The 12,972-nt window shown below is 42.4% G+C and overlaps 1 pseudogene; it reads left to right on the top strand.

Moving 5' to 3' along the window:
* Positions 1–11,038: 11,038 nt before the first annotated feature.
* On the top strand, positions 11,039–11,574 carry LOC135974514 (olfactory receptor 14L1-like; annotated as a pseudogene).
* Positions 11,575–12,972: the final 1,398 nt, after the last annotated feature.

Below are 12,972 nucleotides of genomic sequence, written 5' to 3'. Positions count from 1 at the left end.
AAACACCAGACATTCTCTCCTGATTCTGTCCTTTGGCCAGCCCTGGCCACCATTTCCTTCCCACACCACTCTCCTCCTTCCTGTGCCTGGCCCTTTCTAGAGCTGGGAGAGGCTTTCAGTCCCTCATCCCATTTAGTCCATCAACTCTCAGCCAAGCCTGCCCAAGGAGGGGAGCAGAGAGCGCCCATCTGTGGAGTAGATCCCTGTCTGCTAGGAACTGCAGAGAGACCCATCAACTCAGGACATCCAGCGAAGGGACACCGCAATGGCTGCTGTATAATACGGTGAAGGGGGCATGAGAGAGAGAGAGAGAACCAAACAATCCTGGCAGTGGATAGATAGATAGATAGATAGATAGATAGATATGACCAATGATCCCTAACACTGGAGGCTCGAATGCATCACAGACTGGGAAAAATTCCACAAAGACCAGCACAGTAAGTTTGCCATTTAATTAAATATGTTAGAGTATTAATATACAAGGCTAATTTAAGAACATACATTTGAATTTGGTTTGGAACTCTTTAAGACTTTTGCTATCAAGTTAATCAATCATCTAGAGCCTATCAGAATTTCTTTCATAAAAAAATAAAATCTCCAATTATTCATGTTTGGACAACTGAGAAAAAACATTTTCAGTTAAAAATTGCAGAAAATTGATATTTTTCTGACTAGATCCACCCATATGAAGAATCCATTAAATATATTTGAGGATACCTGAGACTTTCTATGAAAATTTGATTAATTGATAACACAATTCTCCTTTGAAAACAATTTAAGCAGAAATTTTCTGACCACCCTTAATTGTAAACTGAGCTTTTAACAAAGACTGGGGAATGCAAATATTGTCCAATAATACAATAATTTCAAACCCGTACACTCTCTTGAATCTCTTCTTATTTCTGTTTCAAAGGGGTAGCTGCCAGATGGTAAAACTGAGTAAGCAACAAAGCTGATAGCCCACAGAATTTGTTTTGTACCAACTAGTGCCTTTAAATTCAGGATGAGAGTTGAACCAAGCAGCCAAAACCAATCTATCCTGACATGGAGGACAGTTGGATTTGGGGAGATCGAGAGGACCAGAACCCAGACATCTTGGTCTAGCACCATATCTGGTGTGCAACACTGCTGCCAGATTCAGTAGACCTTGATGTTGTTCATAAAGAGAGGCTTGGTTCAGTTGCAGAGGTGCTCAGCCAGGTTTATTGTCAGCAAAGTACGGTACTAGCGCCCTGTCCAACAGGTCACAGGGGCACAAACACAGGTATGCCCATGACAAGGTAAAGGCTCAGTCAACATAACAGGATCCTGTGCCCTTGGCCGATTCAAAGATGCCCCCACCATGACTTCTCCTTTAATACATTGATAGAAACAAATTTCATATTACATTCTAGATGTTGTTAGTTACCAGTCCTACACCTAGTACCTGCTGGATCAAACAAAACATCCTCATCCATTATCCTGTCCTCCCCTCCTTATCTTACGAGGGGTCAGTGTGCTCCTGTATCATCTTTTCGGAATTTGTTTACAAAGTTATTTGAGAAATCTGGGTGGTTTTGTTCCATCCTCTCCGATCAGGAATGTGCTTACTTGGTTAGTCAATACCTGGTGTGTTACTATTCTGCCAAGGTCAGGCCTACTTTGGTTTGCAGCCTTTGGTTCACACTGTTAGTTATGCCTAGGGCCAGGGCCAGCTCCAGGCATAGCAAGCAGGTGCCTGGGGCGGCCAATGAAGAGAAGGCGGCACGTCCGGTTGTTCAGCGGCAATTCAGCAGCAAGGGCGTCACTGCCTCTCGGAGCAAAGGACCTGCCGCCGAATTGCCGCCGTAGAATGAAGCGGTGGTAGAGCTGCCGCCGCTTGCGATTGCAACTTTTTTTAATTTTTTTTTTATTTTGCTGCTTGGGGCGGCAAAAATGCTGGAGCCGGCCCTGTCTAGGGCTCCAGCAAGGCCTCTACTTACGGCAGCTGAACCCTGGCCATTGCCCTTTTCTTTCCCTTCACAGGCATAACATGATGTACTCAGGAAGAAAATGTCCAACCAAATCACCATGACTGAGTTCCTTCTCCTGGGATTCTCTGACATTTGGGAGCTGCAAATTTTGCATTTCATGCTGTTTCTAGGGATTTACCTGGCAGCCCTGACTGGGAATCTTCTCATCGTCACAGGCATAGCTCTCAACCACCGTCTTCACACACCCATGTATTTCTTCCTGAAGAATCTGTCCGTCCTAGACCTTAGCTCAATCTCCACTGTCGTCCCCAAGTCCATTGCCAATTCCCTCATGAGCACCAGGGCCATTACATATTATGGATGTGCCGCCCAATACTTTCTCTTCCTTTTCTTCGCTGTAGCTGAGCTTCTCTTACTGACCATCATGGCATACGACCGGTACTTCACCATCTGCCAACCACTGCACTATGAGTCAATATTGAACAGGAGAGCTTGTGTCCAAATGACAGCCAGTATCTGGATCAGTGGGGTTCCCAATTCTGCACTGCACACTGGAAACACATTTACAATAATCTTCCGTGGAGACAATGAGATGGAGCAGTTCTTCTGTGAAATCCCCCAGCTCCTCAAACTTGCTTCTTATGACTCATATCTCAGTGAAACTGGGGCTATTGCCTTTAGCTTGTACTTTGCCTTAAACTGCTTTGTCTTTAAAATTGTGTCATATGTTTTGATCTTCAAAACAGTGCTGAGAGTCCCCTCTGAGCAGGTCTGGCATAAAGCCTTCTCCACCTGCCTTTCTCACCTCATTGTGGTCTCTGTGTTTGTTTGCACTGCTAGTTTTGCCTATATTAAACCCACCTCCAGCTCAATCTCATGTCTGGATCTCGTGGTGCCAGTTTTTTATGCCCTGGTGCCTCCCATGATCAATCTGATCATTTATAGCATGAGGAACAAGGATATCAAATCTGACCTGTGGAAAATGATTGGGTTACGGCTATTCTCCAAAAAATAAAATGGCCAACTTTCTCCCATTACCATCGTCTCATTCTGTGTTTCTTTATAAATATAATCAACTCTTGACATTATTTTCTCCAGGAGAACATAACGTGCAATCTGTTTTGGCACACTGAGGTATTTACACTGGTAAATATCTAGAAAAAACTCCACTCAGATCAATGGAGTAATTACAGATTTACACCAATATAAATATCCTGTCTTCACACAGTGGCCAATGTCATATGCTTCACAGAGAATGAACAGAACAGGGCAATTATTGAGTGACCCATCCTGTGTTGTCCAATTCCAGCATCTGGCAATCAGAGGCTTAGGGACATCCAGGGCATAGGGTTGCATCCCTGACTCTGTTGGTTAATAGCCATTAATGGACCTATCCTCCATGAACTTATCATGTCTAGCTATCCATCCATACCCATCTATACCCCTCTATCTATTGATCGATTGATCTGTCTGAGGCTTATGTACTGCCACCCATCACCATGGTATCAGAGCACTTTCCATATAAAATCAGTTACCATATCAAAGTCACATATTGCGTCTCTGGCTCTTCTCCTTATTTCAGGATGGGGAGTAAAAATTCTGCCCCCTCCACGGCCCCGAGGCCAGAGGAGCTCTCTGCTCCCACTACCGAACCAAGGCCGGAAGAGCTGTGAGCCTCCGCCATGGCCATGGGCTCAAGGTGTCAACCGCTGCCCCCAGTGTCAGGGCTCTTTTGCTATAATGAACCCCTGGCTTTAACAAATAAATGGCTTGGATCCCCAGGGGTTCATTCTGATGAGGATGTACTGTATTTTGTCGGTTGGTTGATTTGTTTCTTTGTTCTAGATGTTTTTGGTGGGTGGATGTTTGGGAGGGCTAGGTATGGTTGATTAGATGGGAGTATCCATTTGATGTCATCAAGTAGTGGGTACTACCAGATCAGGCCCCGGACGGAGCATGTGCCTATCTTTCCCTGGTTCATGGTTCCCTAGCAGAGACAGGGGCCTCCCTGACTGGACTTAGGCATCTCTCTCTGAGCTAGCACACACTCCTCTCCTCGGCATCTCCCAGTGGCTAGCTCAGGCGCCTCCCCTCCTAGTGTGCTGGAATTTGTGACTCACATTCTTAGGTGTCTGTCTCTCCCTATCTGTTGTTTAGGGAACCCGGGGGCCTGACTTAGGCTGTTTCTGACCCTATTGTTGTCCCAGTGATTTTCTAGGTGCCTAAACTTTAGGTGTTGCCGCACTGCGAGTCACGACACCTGGGCCTCTTTATGGATCCAGGCCCCAGGGGTATTTTAGCACCTAGTAGGGTTTTCAAAAGCAACTAGGCATCTACATCCCACTGAAATCTGTTCTCAGTGGTAACAGATGACAGAAGAAGGAGTGATGGTCTCAAGTTGCAGTGGGGGAGGTTAGGTTGGATATTAGGAAAACCTTTTTCTCTAGGAGGTTGGTGAAGCAATGGAATGGGTTGCTGAAGCACTGGAATGTCATATGTAAGACACAGGAGGTAATTGTCCAGCTCTACTTGGCACTGTTGAGGCCTCAGCTGGAGTATTGTGTCCTGTTCTGGGTGCCACTCTTTAAGAAAGATGTGGACAGATTGGCGAGAGTTCAGAGGAGACCAACAAAAATGATCAAAGGTTTAGAAAACCTGACCTGTAAGGAACAGTGAAAAAAAAACAGCATGCAGAGGAATGGGGTTTGATCTGGAAAAGAGGACCAGCAACTCAAATCTGTAGCACAATACAAGAAAATTTCTTTAAAATACTGTTTGAATGATACCTCGCACAGGCAGGTTAAATATATATGTATATATATATGCAGACTAAATGTTAGAGAAATTGTGGTGAAAGAGGAGATTTGATGCATGTTAGAATATTGGAAGCAGTCTGTAACTAAATGACCCAATTCTTGGCTATTTATTATCTAATAACCTTCTGGTGATCCTCCTGGGGCTTACTTGTGGAAATGGTCACACAACAGGAAATGAAAAATTAACCTCTGATCTGCTAGTAACTGCTCAGTTATTAGTAACCTCTCAATTGGAAATGAAACATAGTCTAAACGTTGAGGAATAGTTCAAAACAATATGGGAGGTTGGTTATGGAAAAAATTAACACAAAAATTATGTAATAGAAAAATAGACAGAGGACAAATAGATACTTAGATATTTGGTTACCTCTTATTCAGTGCTCAAAGTATATTCTCCTGCAAAAATATCCCAGCACACGTGTCCAATTGCTTTGCATATGAACACATCCAGCATAGGAAATGGCCCTGGGGTTCATGAGGGAGTTGGCCATGGACTTGGGGACAATGACAGAGATGGAACAAAGATCTATGATGGAGAGATTCATCAGGAAGAAGTACATGTGGGTGTGAAGCTGGTGGTTGAAGGCTATGGCCATGAAGATAAGAAGATTCCCCATCAGGGCTGCCAGATAAATCACTAGAAACACCACAAAGTGCAAAATCTGCAGCTCCCGAACATCAGAGAATCCCAGCAGAAGGAACTCAGTCACGGTGGTTCGGTTGGACATCTTCTTTCTCATGACTTTGTGTGATGGTTGCAGAGAGAGGGACAAGAGCAAGGGCCAGGATTAGATCAGTAAAATAACTTTCCTTTTGTGAAAACCACGTTAATTTCCTGGGGTCAGACCCTTAGCATGTGAAGATTGGTGTAATATGGGAATGAGGAGGGGGAAAACAGTCTCATTGACTTGAATGGCTTTACTCCTGATTTACACTGGGGTGAGAGAAAGTAGAATCAGCTCAGTGGACTTCAGTGCAGTTACTCCTAATTTGTACCAGGGTGATGGAGAGAAGAATTTGGAATAATTGCTTTTGAAGAATTTGTATACCTCTGTCACCCAGAGGTGGGCGAACTCTGTATAATATTGCATAAATGTTACTATACTCAGTTTACCAAGGGGAATCAGGGGTCTGGCTGGCCAGATTCTGCTGTCAGGGGCACTGCTGTGAATGTGGGTTAATTTCACTGCATGCCATGGAATTACTCCCCATTTATACTGCTCTAAATGGGAGCAGCATTTCGCCTGGCGGTGACCAAACCTCAACCATAATTACACAGTAAACTTGAGTGATGAATACAGCTCAGGACTCCTGATGCTTCGTCCCCTGTTCTAGCCAGATTTGCACGCTTGCTGCGAGAGAAAGACGTTCTGGATCCCTTCCTGCTTTTCTAACTACTCAACTAAACTTCCCCCCAGAGCTTCGAAGAAAACACAGGAATCCTGATTCTCAGTTCACCCCTGCTGTAACCCACTAAAATCAACACCTGTCCCGGAGCTGGAAATACAGTCCAGGAGTTCTGGCTCTACCCACCTCTTATTCAGTGCTCAAATTATATTCACCTGCAAAAAAATCCCAGGTCACCTGTCCAATTGCTTTGCATATGAACATTTGATAGACAAAACCTGTTCTGTTAAATATGTGAATACAGAAATTTCACTCAATTTAATAAAATCACCAGAAATGACGAAGGAGTTCTAATGATCCTCACTCTGTACTTTGGTAACAACCTGTTAAATAGAAAAATTTGGTGACTATATTCCCATATGATGTCTCTTTAAACCAAAGTTCACTATTGTAATGATTGTTTTGTTTCTGATATTTACATGGCAAGGATTTGTAAACTTGTTAAAACTTCCTAAATAAACAGTTAAAAAAAACTGGGCATATTGATCAAGCTGCCAGAGAAAAGTTCAGCTCCTAGTTTAGACTGATATAAATTACATTAAATCCACTGACACTAGAGTAGATTCAGTGGAAATAATCAGGATTTATATGAGTGTGTGAGAAGAATTAAGCCCATTCTTAAAATGGACCACAAAATTTGCGCTGGTCAGAGGTTAAAAAAGTGGCATTGTCAGTTGAAGTGTAAAATAAATGACCTTTTTGGAATGAAACGTTTTGATTTTCCAGTACAAAAAACTTTTCATTTCACTTTTTTCTTAATTTTACTTTAAAACATGGTCAACATTGAAACAAAATGTTTAGATTTTGTTTAAAATGGAACCTGATACAAAATTGTGTTTGACTTGTTGATTCACCTGGTAACTTTTATTGGGTTCAATTGTTGCTATTTAAACACACAGGCAAACACTCACACAAACACCCATGCAGTATCTTCCATAGACTGATGCACACACACACCATGATGCTCACTCACACTTCACACAAGCAGACACACGTACACTATCCAACATGCAAACACTCACTGTAACACAGCAGCCTAAATGCACCAAACACACTCTTTCCCCCAGCACAAAAACAATCATAGACACACACTCACTGGCTCTCACACACAAACACAACACAGTTATGTCCCATATATTTCACTGGTCCCAGTTTAGATGGTATACTCTATATAGTGGTGTTACGAAACAAGGAACCAGATCTGAGTTTGGCAATGAGAACAAAACACTTTGTGGGCCAAGACATCAGTTCCCACATTTAGGAATATGAGCTCGGAATTGGCAATGCACATAGTGGAGGGGGTGTCTACAAACCCCTCCCACAACCAGTTCCTAGCACTGAAATGGAAACATGGGAACCCATCAGAAATCTGCTGGCTTCTTGGTGCTGAGGCACTTGCATGATCTATCTCTTTATTCCCATAAATAATCTGTTGCCCCTCTGTCTTGAATCTTCTCTCTGAACTATATCCATCACTGTAACATTTGAGGAATGTGTAGGGCTGCTGCCAATTCTCCCACATGAGAGTATTTATTTATATTGCCCCCAGAACACACCCAGTATTATTATTACCTATCTTTGGTGAAAAAGTGGCAGCTCTGCAAAATCTGCACAGGGTCTGCTTCTCCTAGAGTGAGGCCAAAGCAGTGTGGTGGCTTATTTTTCTTACCACCTTTGAGGTGCTTTTGTGAATGAGAGGAATAGTCACACCTTGTATTGGCTCCAGGTCTGTATTTCTGGGTATCATTTTTGCCTTTCTCCAAGGTACGTGAGAGAAGACAATTGGGTTTGGAATATCTGCAGCTGATGTATTGATCTATGGTTATAAATTGCTGAACAAGTCTATTTAGGAGCCAAATTTTGAGTTGCTTATAAGTGTTTAATCAAGCAAGACTCTGGTTGGGCCAGACTGGCATCTCAGTAACACCAGAATAAAGCTGAAGTCATTGGTGTTATTTTGGCTTCACCCCTGAGATCAGAATTTCCTCCACTATGAGTTTTGCCTGAATAAAGACAGAATAAAAACTGTCCACCCAATTGTACCAGTTTTGCAGTGATGTAACCCCTCTGAAATCAGTGGAGTTATGGTGGCATAAATCTGGTATAATGGAGAGGACAATATAGCTCAAGGACTTCAAGATTTTTTTTTAAAAACACTCTGTTTATTATTTCTTGTTCACGTGCACCATTTGAATGAGAATTATGCACAATGCAGACCGCTGCTTTAATCTTTTAGGAAAACTAAACTAATAGTTCATTGTTATGGTCTTGTCTTGCCTATGCAATCCTCTTTCCATTGCTACCTCTATAAGTAGTCTTGGAAGGATTAGATTTTTATCAGTAAATATTGGCTAATGTTGATTTCACCATACACACACAAAGCCAGCGAAAAAATATTTCCTTCAACAATCAACATTTTCAGTGAGACAAAGTAAGAAAAATGCTGCTTGAGAACTTATGAGTGTTTGATTTAAGGTTATTGACTTTCTATATCTTCACGTCATGTGGAAACATTGTGCTTTCACAGTTCTCAAGTTTTAATTTTTTGAAACTCAACATGTACTGTCATTAAATAACTATTGTCTGATCCCTCCATAATTTCCTGCAAATGTGAAAATTTAAACTGATAAAAATAAAAAAATGTTTAATTATAAACATCAATATTATCAGTCAAAATTATGTATATATAAATTAAATACTGCTAAGCCTAAGTATAAAATAGTATTGTCTATGGTCAGGAGTCCTATTTGCATTTTCTTTTGAAAAGTAGTATCTAAAGTTGTTGTTTTTTAAGGAATAAATGTAAGCCCTAGCTCAGCCCTCTTCTGCTGGGGAAAAACTTTCTTCTCATCTCCAGCCTAAATTTACTCATGGCCAGCTTATCCGCATTAGTTCCTGTGCCAGTATTCTCCTTTAGCATCAATAGCTCTTCTCTCTCCCTGGTGTTTATCCCCCTGATCTATTTAAAGAGAGCAACCACATCCCCTCTCAGCCGACTTTTTGCTCGGCTAAACAAGACAAATTCTTTTAGGCTACATCTACATTACAAGCTAGGGCTGTGATTCCCCAGCTCACGTGCATGCGCTTGTGCTAAATGGATGAGTATATATCACAGTGCAGCTGCAGTAGCATGGGCGGCACCATAGCTTCGTCATTCCACGTACAAGCTTGTCTGAACCTCGGGGCCACCTACTCAGCGTGGCTGCCCATGCTAGCATGGCTATACAGGATTTATACTTGTGCTAGCTCTCATCGGGCCATCTCAAGGACATGGACCTGAGCTGGTTCATAGTGTAGAAGTAGCCTCACTCTCCTCTCGTAAAATAGCTCTCCTTTTTAGCAATAGTAGGACCGTCGTTCCTAAGGTTGTAGGGTTTGGATTGTAATTGGTTCCATATTTACATGGCATTTTATCAAGCCTCATCTGGGACCAGATCCTCAGATGGTGGAAATGGACACTGCTCGACTGTAAGGGAGCTGTGGCAATTTACACAGGTGTCACAATGCAGTTCACTACTGGTGAGATTGTTACAGTTGAGGAATGGTCTCTCCTGACATTTCCCTTGTCCTTACCCCTCCCAAGGCAGCACATGATGTACTGAGAAAGAAAATGTCCAACCGAACCACCGTGACTGAGTTCTTTCTTCTTCTTGGATTCTCCGATTTTTGGGGGCTGCGTATTTTACACTTTATCCTGTTTCTAGGGATTTACCTGGAATCCCTGACAGGGAATCTCTTTGTTATCATCACCCATAGATATGACCAATGATTCCTAACACTGGAGGCTTGAATTCATTGCAAGCTGGGAAAAATTCCACAAAGACCAGCACAGTAAGTTTGCCATTTCAATTAAATATGTTAGAGTATTAATATACAGGGCAAATTTAAGAACATAAACTTGAATTAAGGTTGGAACTCTTTAAGACTTTTGCTATCAAGTCAATCAACCATCTAGAGCCTATCAGAATTTTGTTTGTAAAAAAAATAGGTTTTTCATAGACTTCCCAAAAATCTCAATTTTTTCATGTTTTGGCAAGTGAGAAACAAACATTTTCAGCAAAAAATTGCAGAAAACTGATTTTTTTCTCCCTAGATCAACCCCAAAAACATGAGTTTTCAGTTCCCCTGTGTATATATATATGAAGTATCCGTGAAATATATTTGAGGATACCTGAGAGTTTCTATGAAAATTTGATTAATTGAAAACACAATTTTCCTTTGAAAACAATGTAAGTAGGAAATTTCTGACCACGCTTAATTGGAAACTGAGCTTTAAGAAAGACTGGGGAATGCAAATATTGTCCAATAATACGATAATTTCAAACCCATACATTCTATTACATCTCTTCTTATTTGCAGCCTTTGGTTCATACTGTTAGTTATGCCTAGGGCTTCTGCAAGGCCTATGCTTTAGTGATTGCAACCGAACCCTGGTCATTGCCCTTGTCCTTCCCTTCACAGCCATCACATGATGTACAGAGGAAGAAAATGTCCAACCAAATCACCGTGACTGAGTTCCTTCTCTTCTGACATTCGGGAGCTGCAGATTTTGCATTTCATAGTGTTTCTAGGGATTTACCTGGCAGCCCTGACTGGGAATCTTCTCATCATCACAGCCATAGCCCTTGACCATCATCCTCACAAACCCACGTATTTCTTCCTAATGAATCTATCCATCCTAGACCTTGGCTCCATCTCTATTGTTGACCCCAGTCCATGGCCAATTCCCTCGTGAACACCAGAGCCATTTCATTATACGGATTGCGTCATCCAAGTCTTTCCCTTCCTTTTTTTCGCTACAGCTGAGCTTTCCTTAATAATCATCATGGCGTATGACTGGTATACATTTCCATCTGCCAACCACTGCACTACGAGTCAATAATGAACAGGAGAGCTTGTGTCAAAATGGCAGCCAGTATCTGGATCAGTGGGGTTCTCAATTCTGCACTGCACACTTGGAACACATTTGTAATAATCTTCTGTGGAGACAATGAGATGAATAAGTTCTTCTGTGAAATCCCCCAGCTCCTCAAACTTGCTTGGTATGACTCATATCTCAGTGAAACTGGGGCTATTGCCTTTAGCATGTACTTTGCCTTAAACTGCTTTATTTTATAATTATGTCTTATGTTCTGATCTTCAAAATACTGTTGAGAATCCCCACTGAGCAGGGCCGGCATAAAACCTTCTCCACCTGCATCCTTCACCTCATTGTGGTCTCCGTGTTTGTTTGCACTGCTAGTATTGCCTATATTAAACCCACCTCGAGCTAAATCACAACTCTAGATCTCATGGTGGCTGTTTCGTATTCCGTGGTGCCTCCCATGATGAATCCGATAATTTTTTGCATGAAGAACAAGGATATCAGTGCTGCCATGTGGGAAATAATCACCTCTTGACATTATTTTCTCCATGAAAACTTAACGTTCAATCTGTTTATCCACATTGAGGTATTTACACTGGTAAATATCTAGAAAAACTCCACTCAAGTCAATGGAGTTATTATAAATTTACACCTATATAAATATCCTGTATTCACACAGTGGCCAATATCACATACCTCTGAGAGAATGAACAGAACAGGACAATTATTGAGTGACCCATCCTGTGTTGTTCAATTCCAGCATCTGGCAGTCAGAGGCTTAGGGACACCCAGAGCATAGGGTTGCATCCCTGACCCTCTTGGTTAATAGCCATTGATGGATCTATCCTCCATGAACTTACATGTCTATCTATCCCTCCATCCCCATACATACCCCTCCATCTATTGATCGATTGATTCGTCTGAGGCTTTTGTACTGTCACCCATCACCATGGTATCAGAGCACTTTCCACATAAAATCAGTTACCATATCAAATTCACACATGGGGTCTCTGTCTCTGTCTCTTCTCCTTTTTCCAGAGTGGGGAGTAAAAATTCTGCCCCTGCTGCAGCCGTGAGGCCAGAGGACCTCTCTGCCCCTAGTATTGACCCAGGGCCGGAAGACCTGTCAGCCTCCGCCATGGCCATGGGGTTCAAGGTGTCAGCTGCTGCCCTGGTGGCAGGGCTCTTTTTCTATAATGAACCCCTGGGTTTAATGAACAAATGGCTTGGATCCCCAGGGGTTCGTTATAGAAAGGATGTACTGTATTTTGTTGGTTGATTGATTTGTTTCTTTGTTCCAGATATTTTTGGTGAGTGGGGGTTTGGGAGGGCGAGGTATGTTTGATTAGATTGGAGTATCCATTTGATGTCATCAAGTTCCGGGTACTACCAGATCAGGCCCCGGACCGAGCATGCACCTATCTTCCCTTAGTTCGTGGTTCGCTAGCAGAGACAAGGGCCTCCCTGACTGGACTTAGGCATATCTCTCTGAGCTGGCACACACTCCTCTCCTCGGTATCTCCCATCGGCTAGCTTAGGTGCCTCCACTCCTAGCATGCTGGATTTGTGACTCCCATTCTTAGGTGTCTGTCTCTCCCTATCCGTCATATAGGAGCCCGGGTCCTGACTCAGGCTGTGTGTGATTCTGTTGTTGCCCCAGTGATTTTCTAGGTGCCTAACTGTTAGTTGTTGCCTCACTGTGAGTAACCATGTCTGGGCCTCTTTATGGATCCAGGCCCCATGGGGTATTTAGGCACCTAGAGGGTTTTTCAAAAGCAACTAGGCAGCTAATTCCCACTGAAACCAATAAGTTTTGGACACCACAATGTCCAGTGTGGCATTGCTTTCTAGAAATAATAAACCCCATAATGCTTTATGGAAATATGCTTATGAGTTTAAATATGACATGACTGGAATATGTTTTATGATAGAG

This window comes from Chrysemys picta, chromosome 12, assembly GCF_011386835.1.
Source record: "Chrysemys picta bellii isolate R12L10 chromosome 12, ASM1138683v2, whole genome shotgun sequence".
NCBI lineage: Eukaryota > Metazoa > Chordata > Testudines > Emydidae > Chrysemys > Chrysemys picta.
The sequence above is the reverse complement of the archived record's forward strand: the minus strand, read 5'-3'. Positions and strand labels throughout refer to the sequence as shown.